The 18,826-nt window shown below is 41.2% G+C and overlaps 2 long non-coding RNA genes across 2 annotated transcripts; both read right to left on the bottom strand.

The window, feature by feature from the left end:
• Nucleotides 1–3,795: 3,795 nt before the first annotated feature.
• Nucleotides 3,796–7,744, bottom strand: LOC127511296 (uncharacterized). The gene is made up of 5 exons (XR_007929977.1): nt 7,534–7,744; nt 7,222–7,445; nt 6,966–7,137; nt 6,701–6,828; nt 3,796–5,911 (listed from the first exon to the last, which is right to left on the bottom strand). It is a non-coding gene; the product is annotated as an uncharacterized LOC127511296 (long non-coding RNA).
• LOC127511304 (uncharacterized) lies at nt 7,741–9,573 on the bottom strand. Its single transcript, XR_007929986.1, has 5 exons — nt 8,933–9,573; nt 8,534–8,659; nt 8,249–8,399; nt 7,954–8,090; nt 7,741–7,829 (listed from the first exon to the last, which is right to left on the bottom strand). It is a non-coding gene; the product is annotated as an uncharacterized LOC127511304 (long non-coding RNA).
• Between the last annotated feature and the right edge of the window lie 9,253 nt (nt 9,574–18,826).

Below are 18,826 nucleotides of genomic sequence, written 5' to 3'. Positions count from 1 at the left end.
TGTAAATGTGAGACCATTTTTGTCTTCTTACAAAAAAGAAGTGTATTCAGGTGTGCTATTAGTATACCTCTTTTAAACTAAAAAATAAGATAGTATACTTTCAGTATACTTTTTATGTACTTCACAGAAATATACTTAAAATGACAAGTATACTTGATTTCTGCTGACAGAAAAGTCAAAGTATATTTGGCCTATACATGTACTTAATCTTTTGTTCGATATATACTGAAAAGTAAAAATAAGCATTCTAAGTAGATTCCCTACATGTAAAGTAAAACATTTCAAAAGTTTTTTTTTTAAATTTTTATGACTAGAGCGTACAGCTCATGAAAGTCCAAAATCCAGTATTTCAAAATATTAGAATATTTCCTAAAATCAATCAAAAAATGGATTTGCAAAACAGAAAAGTTAAAGTTCTTTAAAGTATGTTCTTTTGTGCACTCAATACTTGATCGGCAGGACATATTACAGCAAATGACTTGCTCCTAGCACAAATTACTGCATCAGTGAAGTGTGGCATGGAAGTGATCAGCCTGTGGCACTGCTGAGGCACTATTGAGCCTTCAGATCATCTGTATATTGTTGGATCGACTGTTTCTCATCTTTCTCTTGAAAATATCCCATAGATTCAGGTCAGGCATATTGGCTGGCCAATAAAGCACAGTAATATCATGGTCAGCAAACCACTTGGAAGTGGTTTTTGCACTGTGGGCAGATGCTAAAGTCCTGCTGGAAAAGGAAATCAGCATCTCCATAAAGCTTGTCAGCAGATGGAAGCATAAAGTGCTTCAAAATCTCCTGGAAGATGGCTGCATTGACTTTGCACTTTATAAAACACAATGGACCAACACCAGCAGACGTCACGCCCCCCCCAAATCATTATTGACTTCAGAAACTTCACACTAGACTTCAAGCAGCTTGGATTCTGTGCCTCTCCAGTCTTCCTTCAGACTCTGGGACCATGATTTCAACATGAAATGCAAAATTTACTTTTATCTGAAAAGAGGACTTTCGACCACTGTTCACTGTCCAGTTCTTTTTCTCCTTAGCCCAGGTAAGATGCTTCTGACATTGTCTCTGGTTCAGAAGTGGCTTGGTAGTCCTTTTCCTGAAGATGTCTGAGTGTGGTGACTCTTGATGTGCTGACTCCGGCTTCATTCTACTCATTGTGAAGCTCTCCCAAGTGTTTGAATCGGCTTTACTTGACAGTATTGTCAAGCTTGCGGTCATCCCTGTTGCTTGTGCACCTTTGCCTACCCAATTTCTTCCTTCCAGTCAACTTTGCATTTAATATGCTTTGATATTTCACTCTGTAAACAGCCACCCCATTCAGTAATGACCTTCTGTGACTTACTCTCTTTGTGGAGGGTGTCAATGATTGTCTCCTGGACCATTGCCAAGTCAGCAGTCTTCCCCATTAGTGTGGTTTTAAAAAACAAAAGATACCCGGATTTTATACTGTAGGGATGGTCATTTAATGAAACTCAAATGTAAATATTCTAATATTTTGAGATACTGGATTTTGGACTTTCATTAGCTGTACGCTCTAATCAACAAATTTACAAAAAAAAACTTTTGAAATGTTTTACTTTACATGTAGGGAATCTAGAATATATGAAAGTTTCATTTTTTAAAATAATTTACAATAAAAAAATGAACTTTTTCACGATATTCTAATTATATGACCAGCACCTGTAGAAGTGGTTCAGTCAAAACGCTGCATCTGCAACTGGATGAGAGAATAATATATGAGCCGCAAATTCTCGCTGACATGTTGCAAGCTTTATTTAACATCACAACTGACATAACATATGGAATACACGGAGTCAGACACGCAAATCATTATTTTTGTCGTCACTACAGGGAAATAACCCGATTTATTAATAAAGTCATGTAAACGTGGTTTACTTCCATTAACTAAACCATTAATTAATTATTACTGCAACAGCAACTAATAAAGAGTCAATGCAGGCAGATCAAAAACATTGTTGAATATGAGCATTTTGTCTTTTTATTTCATCTTGTGTCAAATCTTGAACCAATCACACATTCAACTGGTTCTACTATTTCCCACTTGTCAGTCATAAATTTTGATCACTTGTATTCCGAATTTAGAATTGTGAAAGGATCTCTAACCCCTCAAAACACGCCTCAACTTTCTTGCACATTTCCGTTTCGCTTTCATTACTAAATACATGCTTTATCACTGTCTCTTTAGCATGCTGATGGATATCTTGAACAATCTCTTCCATGGAAATCACTACAGAATTCAGTGCACTTTGACCAACACCTGCTGCCTTTAGATAAGAAATTACAGTTGAACAACTATTTAAAATGTATGGCAAAGATAACTGTGACTCGGCCTCTAAATATTCAGTCGACTCTTCAACATGAGAAACATTACTTGTATTGACGGTACTTTGAGGATATGAAAGATCATATTCTACAGAATCAACTAAACTGCTTCCATGGCACTTATTAAGATGCTTACCCCGATTTCGCGTGGCATGTAAATGCATTAACCTGCTTTCTGTTGGCTTATTGAAGTGCACATGTGTGATACATGACAGAAATGGATCCTTAGTGCAGATTTAAACGCATCCAGACAGAGCGAGCATTTTGAAGGAAAGGAAAAAGGAAATATATCACAAATGCAGACTCTTTCAGGACCCAGAAAATTGTACAAATGTGTTCTCATCTCTTGTGCAGCAGAAGTAGAAGTGGTTCAGTCAAAACGCTGCATCTGCAACTGGATGAGAGAATAATATATGAGCCGCAAATTCTCGCTGACATGTTGCAAGCTTTATTTAACATCACAACTGACATAACATATGGAATACACGGAGTCAGACACGCAAATCATTATTTTTGTCGTCACTACAGGGAAATAACCCGATTTATTAATAAAGTCATGTAAACGTGGTTTACTTCCATTGTCAGTTTACTGCTTTGCATGTAAACGTGCTCATTGTTGACTTCAGACACACCAAAGCCCCACACCAGCTCTTATCCATCAGATACGGAAGCTGAAACAACACAGAACTTCAGATTCCTGGGCCTGCACATCTCCAGCAACCTCACATGGTCATTGAACACCTCCTCCTCAGTAAAGGAGGCCCAACAGCGTCTGTATTTTCTAAGAAGGCTGAATAGAGCAGGGATGACCCCCTCTATCCTCACTGTCATTGAGAGTGTACTAACCTGCTCTATCAGCGTCTGGTATGGAAACTGCTCCGCATCTGACAGGAAAGCCCTACAGCGGGTAGAGAAGATGACACATCTTCCTGCCACTGAAGATCTCTACAACACTAGGTGTTTGAAAAAGAAAACCTCCATCATAAAGGACTCCTCTCACTCTTCCCACATCTGGTTTAAACCCCTCCCATCTGGGAAGATCCAGGCCAGAACATCCAGACTCAAAAACAGTTTTAGACTTCAGAACAGCTAGTCTGAGTGCATCATCATGTAGAATGACATATAAGGAAAAGTCAAAATTGCAGTTAAACATTAACCAACACAACAGCATCAACTGAAAATCAAAAATAATCAGACAGCTTTGGAAATAACCCGGCAGATAATAGGCAGTCATCTCTTCCATGGTAAAAGTCCATGGTAAATAAAATGGTCATTTTTATCATTATTTGAGAATAAAATTACATTTAAGTATATTTTAAATAGAAAATAATCTCTCAAAGTATTTAATTACAAATTACACATTAAAATACTGCCCAGCTCTGATCATGTGCCGGTCACAGACTGAATGAACTAAGAATGAACAGCATAATGCTAACGCTGAGCTCAGACAAACCTCTGCAGACAGTGCTGTCTGTCTGTTTACAGTAACATTTTAGTTTAGAGACCAATTCTCACTATTAACTAGTTGCTTATTAGTATGCATATTACTAAGATATTAGCTGTTTATTAGTACTTATAAAACACATATTAATGCATTATTCTGAATGACCATATTCTACATCCCTTAATCTTACCCCATACCTAAACTTAAATGCTACAACAACCACATTACTAACTATTAATAAGCAGAAGCAAAAGTCATAGTAAACAGTGAATATGTGTTCCCCATACTAAAGTGTTACCCTATTTACCTGTCTGTCTGACATGGAAGTGGAGTGTGTCTGTACACTAAGGAGTGTTGGTGTAACAACGTGATTGTGCAGGACAAAATAAGTACTTCAGATATTGAAATGCTTGTTCTTTATACCTGCCTGTTCTACCTACCATGTGAGTTCCCTCAACTATACTTTCTTGTTGTGTATGTTCATCCACATGAAAGAACTGCAAAGCTGATTTGAGAATACGGACTGGGACTTATTTTTGAGCGAGAGTTCAGACTTGAACGAACATGTTCTTGTGGTGTCTGACTACATAACCTGTTGTGTCCTATCTGTTGTGTAATCTATTATACCTGCCAAAAGTCTGACTGTGTTTCCTAACAACTAATCATGGGTTACCTAAGAGTTTAAAAATATTCTTAATATGAAAAAAGGGTATTCCTATCAGGGACCAGTGAAGAAAAAAAAGATAAACAAGGAGGTTAAAAAAGCAATTTGATCTGGCACACTAAATTACAGAAATAAAATAGAAGAAACATTTGTCCGAGGAGATATGAGGGCTGTTTGGCATGGAATTAAAAACATGTCAAGTCAAGTCAAGTCACCTTTATTTATATAATGGTTTTTACAATGCAGATTGTGTCAAAGCAGCTTTACAGTGATAACTGGTATATAATTTTGGCTGCACAGGAGCTCTAGAAGAAAATGGGGTAACACTTTACAATAGGGGTGCACTAATATGCATTAATTCATGCTTAACTAATGCACATATAATCAGGTGTTAATGTATGACTCATGAAGAACTAAACCATTAATTAATTATTACTGCAACAGCAACTAATAAAGAGTCAATGCAGGCAGATCAAAAACATTGTTGAATATGAGCATTTTGTCTTTTTATTTCACCTTGTGTCAAATCTTGAACCAATCACACATTCAACTGGTTCTACTATTTCCCACTTGTCAGTCATAAATTTTGATCGCTTGTATTCCGAATTTAGAATTGTGAAAGGATCTCTAACCCCTCAAAACACGCCTCAACTTTCTTGCACATTTCCGTTTCGCTTTCATTACTAAATACATGCTTTATCACTGTCTCTTTAGCATGCTGATGGATATCTTGAACAATCTCTTCCATGGAAATCACTACAGAATTCAGTGCACTTTGACCAACACCTGCTGCCTTTAGATAAGAAATTACAGTTGAACAACTATTTAAAATGTATGGCAAAGATAACTGTGACTCTGCCTCTAAATATTCAGTCGACTCTTCAACATGAGAAACATTACTTGTATTGACGGTACTTTGAGGATATGAAAGATCATATTCTACAGAATCAACTAAACTGCTTCCATGGCACTTATTAAGATGCTTTCTTAAACCAGAAAAACTACCAAAAGAACGTGAGCATCCTTCTTGACCACATTTCAGAAAAAGAGTCCTGCCTGTACATAGCCCATGAATTACCTTAAAGTGCTTAACAAGGTTGTTTGGACTTCCATGGTCACTTTTGCAAAGAAAACACTTCATAGCTTTATCTCAACTAACGCACCATTCTTGTCTCCTTTGTTTCCCCCATGTCGATGTTATAGATGGTTGTTTGCACAAAAGTGAAAAAGCTACTCAGGGAAGAACTGTATGATGTACCAAAGACGTAATGGGCTTTAAAGAGTTCATCAAAAGCTCCAACTGAACCTGTTGCCTTGCATGGAAGTGCATGCTTATCAACCACAATGAAGTAGGAGTGAATGGTGCTCTGTGTGGATCCCTGGGCGAGAAGGTAGGGCTGACTGCTTTGGGTGATGTTGTCTAGATGCTGCTGCACACTGGTTCCAACCTACAACAAAACACATTCAACAGAATTGTTTTGGTGACTAACTTCTGACAATAGATCAGATCACCTCCAACTGTGCACAAGATTGAGGTGATGTAAGATATATTTTAAACAACTGTTAAAGAATTAGTTCACTTTGAAAAATGTTTTTGCTGATAATTTACTCACCCCCATGTCATCCAAGATTCATGTCTTTCTTTCTTCAGTCGAAAATAAATTAAGGTTTTTGAGGAAACATTCCAGGATTTTTCTCCATATAATGAACTTCCATGGTGACCAACGGTTTGAGGGTTCAAATGAAGGGTCAAATGTCTGTCTCAATGTAGCTTCAAAGACTCGATAATCCCCGCAGAGAAATAAGGGTCTTATATAGAGAAACGATCAGCTGTGTTCAAAATAAAAATAATATACTTTTTAACCACAGTTGGACCTTTCACACAGTTGGAATGCGTGGCGCATCTTGATATTCTACACGTGCAACACGTGCAATTGAGGTATTTTTATTTTGAAAACGACTGATCGTTTTGCTAGATAAGAACCTTATTTCTCTGCTGGGATATCGAGACTTTGAAGCTACATTGAGACAGACTTTGAACCCTCATTTGAACCCTCAAACTGTTGGTCACCATTGAAGTCCATTATATGGGGAAAAATCCTGGAATGTTTTCCTCAAAAACCTTAATTTATTTTCAACTGAAGAAAGAAAGACAAGGACCTCTTGGATGACATGGGGGTTAGTAAATAATCAGCAAAAAAAAAAAAATTATAAGTGAACTAACCCTTTAAGCATACCTTTTGAAATCTGATGAGCTGATCTACAGCTTGATACGCAGAAAGCTTTCCCAGCCTCTTTCTACCTTGTGCAGATGGTGGTAGCAGATGTAGCAGCAGCAAGATGGCAGACATGTCACTGTCCCAGCCTACAAATAAGTAAATAAAAACCTGGTTAACATTATGCCATGGCATAGCATTCAAAATGACAACTTGCACCATTATGAAAATGTACACTACACACCTACATAACCCACAATAACAAGTAAAACAGTTCCATTCATACCATTCTCAACTTCAGCAGCTGACTCAGCATTGCGCATCAAATCCAGGAGTTCTGTGGTGGGTACAAGTCCATGGCTTTCCTTTATTACTTTTGCTTTAAAAGTGGTTGGCCACTTCTCTAAGAATTTGTTGGCCGTGGCCTCACCAAACATAAATCTGAAATCTTGTTCTATCTGCAACGTAACACACAGAAGTGATGAGTGATACCTAATGCTACATTGGATATTTTGGCGATGCTGTGAATTAAGATGTCATACCAGTCCTGGTGTGTCCAGAAATCGTGGGAAGACCAAGAAGACATCTGATGATTTGGCTTCATCGTTGACCATTGCTTGCCGATATATGAAGGTCATTTTCATCTTCTCACGGACAGTCTTTTCATCAGCAGAGTGTCTCAAAACAGCAATAGCTGCTTCCACATCCTCATCAGATGGCTCTCTGTCAAAGGTGAAGGGCTGACGAACACGACCTGGCCCACCAACTTAAGACAAAGTAAAATGTTAAAAACTCATTTCTGTACAATTCACAGGTCACCAATATAATCACATGTCACTGATCAGTAAACATACCTTTAGGAGATTTGCTGACTGAGGCACCTCTTTCCTCTGCTGTTTTTCTTTGTATGGTCTTCAATCACCATGCAAGGTATCCTGAACCACTTTCTGGATCGTAGTAATGTTCCTAAGTGATTATAAATAAATTATAAAAGAGTACTATTAACATTTCAAAGAGTGAATATGTGCATAATGTTGCAATAACCTATTTACTTTCATATCCATGTTGTGAGTATGGGTCTTCTAGATAGGGAAACAAAGCTACTATCCCCTGTGCATACATCACTCTGACACTTTTGGGGGGGGATGTCCTAGCATATGAATTCAAAGTTAACATCACACTCAAATGACATTGCACAACACAATTTACATAATTAATATTTGTAAAATAATAACAATGTTTATTTACAGCCCAGCTATATGCTTAATGCTTACCCATGTGTTTCTGTCATCTCAGCAGCAAGTATGTTAATCATCTGTCTTCTGGTGGCATCTGTCAGGGATTTGGTTTTTCCATACTCTTGCATAATTCGTTCACCACCAGGCTTTGATGTTAAGATTTTTTCAATCAACTATAGGTGGAATAAAATGTGCTTTCCGTTATTGTAAAACCATACGTAATAATGATGGAAAAAAATTGTTATCTAAAGAACACTTCCCATGGTGAAACAACATTCAGATTGGACTTAACAATTTAAGCAACTTGGACTTAGCAATTTCCACCACTTACCACTTTTGCCTTGTAGTTTATGTGGCATGGCCTTTTAGGCTGGCTTCCTTCGGCAGCGGCTTCTTCTTCAACAGGGTCACACATCGTGAAATTCAGGATGACGGTGTCATCAGATGTACCCGAGCATGATTATAATTAAATTGAGAGGCACCTGTTCATTATGAAATTGGTACAAAATATAGAAACATATTACAAGAAAAAGTTACTGGTATTTTAAGACAATAAATGTTCTTATTCCGGCCTTTTAACTAAACAAACTAATTTGTGAATTGTCTGAATGAATACCTAGTCCTCCATCACCCAGCATGATTCTCAGAGTTCCAGGTGACTCCTTCACTATTTCTTCAAAAACTTCCGTGTCAACTTCTGTGTCTGACTGGTCATACACCTTAATGTCTGGCCGCCTGCTTTCTGGTATGTTGAATTTTAGACACGCGGTTTAAAAAAAATAAAAAAATCATGCATTCCCTTCTCACAAGAATCAAAGTTCATATTTAAGTTTGCCTCATGTATTCACTAAATGATGAAAGACAAGTATCTGCAGCGAATTTTATGTAACTGAAAATATAAAGCACAACAGAAATGATTATTGACCTAACTAGATATCATAACATAATTGGTTAAAGCTGTATTATTTTGTCATTGCGTGATGTATAGGCTATAGCTTTAACCTAATGTACCCACCTTCTTTCAAGAAAGCATTGAATGTCAGCCCAGACAGCTTGACGTATTTCTGCTCTTCCCCGAATTGAACACGCAACAGCATTTTGCCCCTGTTAAGAAAGAAAATATATATTCAAAATCATAATTTAGGGCTGGTTCAACTAAGAGTTACCTATCCATTTCTCTCATGCACTATGCATTACTTAGCTGTTACACTGCAATTACAAATGGCGGCTGAAGAAGACAAAGTTGTGCTGGTTGAATATAACGTTAGGCTATTTTCTGCAGCAAATTAGGCTAGTTAAAGTTAAGAGGCATGGTGTCCAATTAGCTACCAAATAACTGTGCCAAAGTTAGCTAGCTCATTAGCTATTTTAGTTCGAACAGTAACCCGTTAAAATTGTTAAGCCATGTTAAACAAACACGTCATGCAATCAGTGATCTAAGTTATCATTTTATAAGACCAACATTAACTATCAGATGCATGCTAACATTACCAGTATATATAAAAAACCTTGATTAATGTTGCCTGGGAAGCTAAAAAATACATTAGCTAAGAATAGCTATTAACTGTATTAAATCTTTTGTTGTTATAGTGACCGAGTTAACGTTATTTTACGCATAAATCATTCTGACCAACTTCATTCGTGAAAATATTGAAACACATAAAGAAACACAGTTACCGATACAGATTGCTGTAACTTGTAATATGACCTCAACTAATATCAGCACACTTTTAAAATTATGTAAAGTTAAAAAATACCGTTTTGGTGTGGACAACACAGGATGTTACTTACCTGGCAATATCAGTGGACCTAGCGTTGCTCCTTCGCAATCTTCCTCCACCGAAATTCGTGCCAAACATTTGACAAGCACAGCAGAGTGGCGGGTATTTATTACTGTTGTAGAGTTGAAATTGTCACTGGGTTTCTGCAGATTTTTACACTCACTTTTAACTCCACTGATATAGCAACTTTACTCCCCAAAATGTTGAAAATACTCTATCTGGGTTAAAATAACTTTACTCTGAAATATTAACACCCCATTTTTTACTGTGTAGTTGTCGCAATCTCTGCTGACACTTCTGGGCTGCTTTGTGGTCGTGTCTAGGCACAGGTCCTCCATCTAATCTGGATACGGCCCGGATACAACTGACTACAGTAAACCTCAGGATAAACAGAGAGACTAATATTAGCATAGATGCCATTGTTCTTCTGATGTAACGAGTACATCTGGCGTTATAGGAAGTGATCCCGGTTCCGGCTGACCTAATTTATGCAGCCTAACAATCCTTTAACAGATTTGAAAACATAAATTGATAATGTGTTATGTGTATGCCAGGGTAAAGAGATTTTATTCTAGATTTAAACTGACAGTGTGTGTCTTCTTCCAGAACAATGTTAGGAAGATTGTTCCAAAGTTTAGGTGCCAAATAGGAGAAGGATCTACCACCTGCAGTTGATTTTTTTATTCTAGGTATTATCAACTGGCCAGAATTCTGAGATCGCAATAGATGTGAAGGACTATAATGCGTTAAGAGCTTGCTCAGGTACTGGGGAGCTAAACCATTTAGTGCTTTGTAAGTAATTAGCAAGATTTTAAAATCAATACAATGTTTAATAGGGAGCCAATGCAGTGTTGACAGAACCGGGCTAATATGGCCATACTTCCTGGTTTTAGTAAGAACTCTAGCTGCTGCGTTTTGGACCAGCTGTAGTTTGTTTATCAAGTGTGCAGGTAAAAAACACCCAGAAGAGCGTTATAGTAATCTAGCCTTGAGGTCATGAACGCATGAACTAACTGTTCCGCATTTGTCATTGAGAGCATATGTCGTAGTTTAGGTATATTTTTAAGATGGAAGAATGCGGTTTTACAGATGCTAGAAATGTGGCCTTCAAATGAAAGATTGGTATCAAAGAGCACACCCAGGTTCCTAACTGATGACGAAGACTTAACAGAGCAGCCATCGAGTGTTAGACAGTATTCTAGGTTATTACGTGAAGACGTTTTTGGTCCAAAAATTAGAATCTCTGTTTTTTTCTGTATTTAGAAGCAGGAAATTACTAGTCATCCAAAATTTTTTATATCAGCTACACATTCCATTAATTTTGTGAATTGGTAAGTTTCGTCAGGACGCGAAGAAATATAGAGCTGAGTATCATCAGTGTAACAGTGAAAACTAACGCCATGCTTCCTAATGATATCTCCCAAGGGTAGCATGTACAGAGTGAAAAGCAACAGTCCTAGTACTGAGCCTTGCGGTACTCCATATTGAACTTGTGATTGGTGTGACATCTCTTCGTTTACTACTACAAACTGATAACGGCCAGATAAGTATGATTTGAACCATGACAATTCAATTCCACTAATGCCAACATAATTTTCAAGTCTTTTCAAAAGAATGTTATGGTCGCTAGTGTTACGTACACAGAAGGGGACAGCGACACAGGAATACAGGTATTATGAGCAACCAGAATGTGACAGAGTGCAGGTGAGTGAAAACAGGTTGATACGTTGACTGGTATAGCAAATGAACTGATACTTGTCTTGGTTTTGCAGGATGGGCAGACGGATGGCAGACTTGAAGCTTGAGCAGACACAGATGAACTCACAGGAGACGAGGAGACAACGAGGAGTCGAGGGAACACAGGAGACAGGTAAGTATCTTCAGAGGAGTCCTTAAGGTAAGCAGAATGGTGAGTACCAAGTGCAAACGAGACCGGACAGTGACTGAGTGAGAGCGTGGGCCTTTTGTGCTGCTGGTGATGAGGGTGCTGATGAGCTGCAGGTGTGAGTGATTAGTATTCTGGTGATGACGTGCGCTGTGTCTGTGAGAGTGTAGAGCCTGGCGTGTCTGTGACATTACCCCCCCCTCCACGGCCCGCTCCTGAGGGCCGTGGACCCCGACGTCGTGGCGGTCGGCCTCTGCCACGGGGTGCTGGTCTCTCTGGGTGAGTAGCATGGAAGGTGTCAAGTAGGCTGGGGTCGAGTATGTCATTCCTGGGGACCCATGAGCGCTCCTCGGGGCCGTAACCCTCCCAGTCCACCAGATATTCGAGAAGACCACCACGACGCTGGGAGTCCAGGATCTCTTTCACCAGGTAAGCAGCTTCATCGTCCACGATGATAGGAAGGGGGGGTTCCTCGGCTGCGCCAGGCTCTGTGGAAACAGAAACAGAGGGGTAGTGAGGTTTCAACAAGAAGACGTGGAATGTGGGGTGAATTTTGTATTCAGGTGGGAGCTGGAGTTGGTAGGTGACCGGGTTGATCTGCCGCAGGATGGTGAACGGGCCAATGAATCTGGGACTCAGTTTCCTACAGGGCAGGTGCATTCTGATGTCCCTTGTGGACAGCCAAACCTTCTGTCCCGGTTGGTAATTGGGAGCATTGGATCGCCGAAGGTTGGCTGTTATCCTGCGCCTGCGTAGGGCTCGTTGGAGCTGGTGGTGCGCGGAGTCCCAGACCCTCTCGCTCTCTCGGAACCAGTAGTCGACCACAGGTACGTCCGACGGCTCTCCTGACCAGTGGAACAGTAGGGGTTGGTAGCCGAGTACGCATTGAAACGGGGTGAGTCCGGTGGTAGGCTGTCGCAGGGAGTTTTGGGCGTACTCGGCCCAACCCAGGAACTGGTTCCAAGAGTCCTGGTGGCCGTGGCAGAAGGTACGGAGGAAGCGGCTGATCTTCGGAGGAATGTCCAACTGCCCTGTGCTTAGTGAGGTCTGATCGCACTCTGACAATGGAAGTGATGTCTCGCACTCATTGAAGCAAAGTGCGAGAGATCACTTCCGTCATCAGAACGCGTTTTTTGACCTCACTAACCAGATGCTGAAAGCAGTTGGACATAGAGGTGTATTAGAGATAAAAAATTATATAAATACTGTTCAGTTTCTCGCACAAACCGATCGTTTCGTATCTTAGGATATCAATGTGTCGTCACAAGCCGCAGGGTTTAATTTGGATTTGTCTGTGCATGTTTATTTTACTCGTGTAGATGGTGTTACCATTTCAACGCATTATATGACTGACAGACTGCAACGGTTGGAGTTAAAAATCATCATTTGTGTTCGACTGAAGAAACAAAGTCACCTACATCTTGGATGCCCTGGGGGTAAGCAGATAAACATCAAATTTTCATTTTTGGGTGAACTATCCCTTTAAGACTTGTTCAAAAATCACTGGTTTACTTTTGTGCCATCCATCTTTGTAATCTGATTTTTTAAAGGACTCTTAATGTTCTTTTTATTTTTTTTAAGGTCTTTGTGAGTGTTTGAATCTATTTTTGAAGCATGTTGTAATACTTATTATGTGACTGTTTTAATATGGTTATGTGTGTTAATTAGGCTGTGTTATGTTTTATATCTAAAATGAGCTTGTTGTGTGCTGTTCTACACCCTACTGTAATTGCCCCTTCTGGGATTAATAAAGTTGGACACTTAAATAAAAGCTCGACTTGACTTTTGAAAAACTGGTTCTATTAGTTTTCTGAAAAAGTTCTGTTATAACATGTTTAAGTTCTGAAGAAAACTCCTCCTCCAACACTCCTTTATAAAAACGCAGAACTGAAAGGAGTTTCAAAGTAACTTCTGCTCAAGACAGTTCAAGTTCAGTGGAGGAACAAGAAACATCTACACCGTCATTATTCATGGTTAGTAAATACTGCTTCATAAAATACTGACATATATAATTTAACAGTGTTATGAATCCATTCACATTGATTCTAGACTTATCAAACAGCATTGACACATTATGTATAACTTTTTTGATTGCTAACAAAACTAAAAGCAATTATTTGATCTTTTAGAGCAATTTTAGCTGATTTAAGCAACAGCTTTCTGATGTCTCATGTCTCTCAACTCAGGTAGTTTCTAAGTTCTCTCTTCATAAATAAACACTTTTATCTCACAACCTTTATTTCAAATCATTCATTTAGATAATGTGAGAGTATATTATTTATAATTCAGTCTGTCTACAGTCACTCATTCTGTCAAACCTCGGCTTGCACATCTGACTACCTCACTTTGAGCTTGTTGACGTGTCTGTCTGCTTTTGTGTGTTAGTGTTTTTGTGTGACTCTTGTGTGGGGAATTGCTGACTCTTTAAAGTCCCTGTAAAGTCAATTCTGAGAGTTGTTTCTAAACACATTATAAATGTTACAAATGTATTGCTGAAACACATTACAAAGACTGTGAACTCTGTAGTACTTAATTTTGGAGTTAGACCGTTAAACAGTTTTTCACCAATTCTGTGTTCAGGATAACACTATAATAACTGTCGATGATGCACTAGAGCCACAGAGCATGGCCCCACCCCAGCATAGCACCAGTGTCTTGCCCGCTCAATCGTGGGTTACTGTCGTTGTCATTAGTTACTACAGCTTACATTTTGCTAGCGAACTATGCCATCGTCAAGCAAATGCATATTACCTGGTTGTAATAATATACAAAACAGCTTGGTCTCCTTATTTAAATTTCTTATAAACGGTGACATGAAGAAGAGTTTTTTTTTGTGAAAAGCCATCTTGATGGAGAGCTGACAATCAACACCAACACCCTCCTCTGCAGTGATAATTTAACAGTAATAATTTAACAATAGTTTTACAAACTTTAATCAGAGACAGCTGGGATTCATTGATAATCCATTGTTATTGGTGAATGGGGCTGAACAGACTATCTCTCGCCTCGGCCTTCATCTTCCTGTCCTGCCGACAACCGATGATATGGGGCCGGACAGAGTCTTTCCCGTCCTGGCCTTCATCCTCCCATCTTGCGGCGCCAACATCTGGTGCCACAGTCGGCAGTACGTGCCCACCAATGACTGTAAGTTGCCTTGTGTGCTTATGTACCTAATTAGTAGGTAGTCCACAGTATTTTGCAACCCTGTAACATGATTCTTTTGTTTATATGCATTAGTATGTTTGACTAATGAAGTAAGTTGAGAGAGACGGACAGTGGACACACCCCCAGCACTTGAGAGCAGAGAATACTGCTTATTTTTTCAAGATTTTCATAACATATTTGATTTACTTGGTGGTTTTTCTGTGGTGTGACAAACTCAGAACACATATTTTAAGATAGCTGTACATGGACTTTAAATCAGAGGTATTCAACTAGTTTGTCATGGGAGCCAGTTCATGAAAAGCATCCCAAATTAGGGGCCGGAGAGATATGGCTTGCAATGATGACAAAACAGCAATATAGGTGTCACAGACACGCCAGGCTCTACACTCTCACAGACACAGCGCACGTCATCACCAGAGTTTTAATCACTCACACCTGCAGCCCATCAGCACCCTCATCAACAGCAGCACAAAAGGCTCACGCTCTCACTCAGTCACTGTCCGGTCTCGTTTGCACACGGTTCCTAGCACTCTGCTTACCTTAAGGACTCCTCCGAAGATACTTACCCATCTCCAGTGTGTTCCCTCGTCTCCTCGTGTTCTCCTCGTCAACCGTGAGTTCATCAGTGTCTGCTCAAGCCCCAAGTCTGTCATCTGTCTGCCATTTCTGCAAAACAAGACAAGTATCAGTTCTTCATCTATATCTGCCACCGTATCTACCTGCATTCACTTACCTGCACTCTGTCATCTCTTCTGGTTGTTCAATAAACATCATTACCATTATTCCTGTGTCGCTGTCCCCTTCTGTATTTGTAACAGAAGACCGGACCTCACCGCTGAACACCAGAATGAGCACCCAGGATCCCTTCCAAGAGCTTTTGGACGCATTGTGCCGAGCACTCACCGGTACACCGCTAGCATCTGCACCAGCGAGCACTTCCGCATCCACCGCTGATTCTCCTTCACCACCTGCCGTCGCCAGTCCCATGGCACAACCGGCGCCCTTCTCTGGTTCGGCGGAGGATTGCAACGGATTCCTCTTGCAATGTACGCTGGTCCTGGAGATGCAACCGCACCTGTACCTCAACGACCGCGCCAAGATCGCATTTATAATCTCTCAGCTAGAGGGCAAGGCTCTTTGCTTGGCTGAACCACTGTGGTCACAAAAGAACCCCATCACACAGTCTCTCTCCAGTTTCATCGCCCACTTCAAGGAAGTTTTTGGAAGACCTGCCTGGGATTCCTCGATCGGTGAGCAATTATACCAACTCAAACAAGGTTTAATGTCCGTTAACGATTATGCCCTCCAGTTCAGAACCCTCGCTGCCTCTAGCGGATGGAACGAGCAAGCCCTCATTACCACATATCGTCAAGGGCTGGATCCACGCGTGCAATTGCATCTCGCTGCATACGAGGATTCCATTGGGCTTGAATGGTTTATCCAACTCTCCATCCGCTTCACCACTCGTATGCAGTCGTGTCTTGAAGAACACCAGGGCCAGCCGTTGTTCCCATCGTCACTTCGCCGACCAGAATCCGTCAGCTCCCCAGAACCAGCCAACGAACCCATGCAAGTGGAGAATACTCGTCTGTCTTCGGCTGAGCGGCAGAGGCGGCTGACCCAGAATCTGTGTTTATACTGCGGATTATCTGGGCATTACATCTCCGAATGCCCCACTCGCCCAGCTCGTCCCATGGTGAGTGTCATCGTTCCCTCTCTCAATAAGATGAAACCACTCACCACTGTAGTAAACCTTACAGCTGCCGGTTTGTCTCTTCCAGTTAGCACCCTTCTCGACTCTGAGTCAGCCGGCAGCTTCATCTCCGGTGCCCTCTGCCGCCAGCTCCGCCTCAAGACAACAGCCACGCCGTCGACTTACGAGATCCACTCGGTAACTGGAAAACCCCTTAGCCGAAGACAAGCTTGTCTCAGTGCTGGACCCATCCAACTTTAAGTCGGCGTCCTACACGTTGAACAACTCCATCTGCTGGTTCTGGAGGAATCCACCTCTGACGTGATTTTAGGGTGCCCGTGGTTGGAGCAGCATAATCCTGTCATCTTCTGGAAGACTGGGGAGATCCTGAAGTGGGGTGACAACTGCTTCCTGGACTATTACCTGGTTGTAATAATATACAAAACAGCTTGGTCTCCTTATTTAAATTTCTTATAAACGGTGATATGAAGAAGAGTTTTTTTTGTGAAGAGCCATCTTGATGGAGAGCTGACAATCACCACCAACACCCTCCTCTGCAGTGATAATTTAACAGTGGATAGTTTTACAAACTTTAATCAGAGACAGCTGGGATTCATTGATAATCCATTGTTATTGGTGAATGGGGCTGAACAGACTATCTCCCGCCTCTGCCTTCATCCTCCTGTCCTGCCGACAACCGATGATATGGGGCCGGACAGAGTCTGCCGGTTTGTCTCTTCCAGTTAGTGCCCTTCTCGACTCTGAGTCAGCCAGCAGCTTCATCTCCGGCGCCCTCTGCCGCCAGCTGCGCCTCAAGACAACAGCCACGCCGTCGACTTACGAGATCCACTCGGTAACTGGAAAACCCCTTAGCCGAAGACAAGTTCGTCTCAGTGCTGGACCCATCCAACTTCAAGTCGGCGTCCTACACGTTGAACAACTCCATCTGCTGGTTCTGGAGGAATCCACCTCTGACGTGATTTTAGGGCACCCGTAGTTTGAGCAGCATAATCCTGTCATCTCCTGGAAGACTGGGGAGATCCTGAAGTGGGGTGACAACTGCTTCCTGGACTGTTTTCCTGAGTTTCCCATTCCAAGCCCTCCTCACTCTGAAAACTTACCAGTCTGCGCCACGTCCATCCAAAGCCCCCTTGAAAACCGCTCCGTGGACATTCCCCAATGTTACTCCCACTTCAGTGATGTCTTCTGCCCCAAGAAAGCCTCCACGCTGCCTCCACACCGGACATGGGACTGTGCCATAGATCTGCTGCCAGGTGAGCCAGTGCCCAAGGGAAAGATTTACTCACTTTCCATCCCGGAGGAGAAGGCCATGGAGGAATACATACAAGAGGCTCTGTCACAAGGCTACATCCGCCTGTCTACTTCCCCTGCTGCTTCCAGCTTTTTCTTCGTGGCTAAGAAGGACGGAGGCTTGCGGCCCTGCATTGATTACAGAGCACTAAACAAGATTACAGTAAAGTTCCGTTACCCACTTCCTCTCGTCCCATCCGCGCTCGAACATCTCCGGGTTGCCACTGTGTTCACCAAGTTGGACCTCCGCAGCGCGTACAACCTCATCCGGATACGTGAGGGGGACGAGTGGAAGACCGCATTTGTGACCCCTACTGGCCACTATGAGTATTTGGTCATGCCGTATGGATTGGTCAACGTCCCCTCCGTATTCCAGGATTTCCAGTTTCCGCATTCTGTACAAGCTCCATAAAGGGTAAGACATCTTTTTTCATAGCATGCAGATAGCCCCAAATATTTACTTTCCTTTTATTCAAAGTAGAAAGAGACATTTTGTCTAACTAGGAATGAAACGAACAAAAGTTCTCATCTATCATTGTCCTGTCAGTCATCGCGTCTCATGGGATCGGCTGCTCGCACCACTTGCCTAACGTAACGTGACTCATGCTCTGTGCTGCAACTGCATCTTGTGTTGCATGGAACTTTATAACTGTAGGGCCCGTTGTCTGACTGAACTAAATTTATTCTAGAGATGTCTTTTTCACACTAGGATACTTGAAGGGCTGAAACAAATTACCTCGGGGGTTGGGTTTGGCTCATGGGCCACCAGTTGAATAGCCCTGGTTTAAAGGATGCTTTTTTAAATGTTCAATGTTCAAATGTGTTTATATGTGTAATGTTGCTGTTTGAGCATGAAAAAGGTCTGCAAAGTTGCAAAGCACTTAGTCACTCCAGTGGGAGTTATTCTCTATATCAGTGCACACTGTTTCTGAACTCCCTGAAACGCCTCCATTGTAATCTTGAGTTTTCTTCCAGGAACGAACAAGTCACAATATTCCTCTGTGTTAAGCAGGGTGGGCTGAGAGCTGTGGAAACTGAGCAAGCCCGGTATTGTGAGTGTTAATGAGCGCCACC

Source organism: Ctenopharyngodon idella, chromosome 4 (assembly GCF_019924925.1).
Source record: "Ctenopharyngodon idella isolate HZGC_01 chromosome 4, HZGC01, whole genome shotgun sequence".
In the NCBI taxonomy this organism is placed as follows: Eukaryota; Metazoa; Chordata; class Actinopteri; order Cypriniformes; family Xenocyprididae; genus Ctenopharyngodon; species Ctenopharyngodon idella.
The sequence above is the reverse complement of the archived record's forward strand: the minus strand, read 5'-3'. Positions and strand labels throughout refer to the sequence as shown.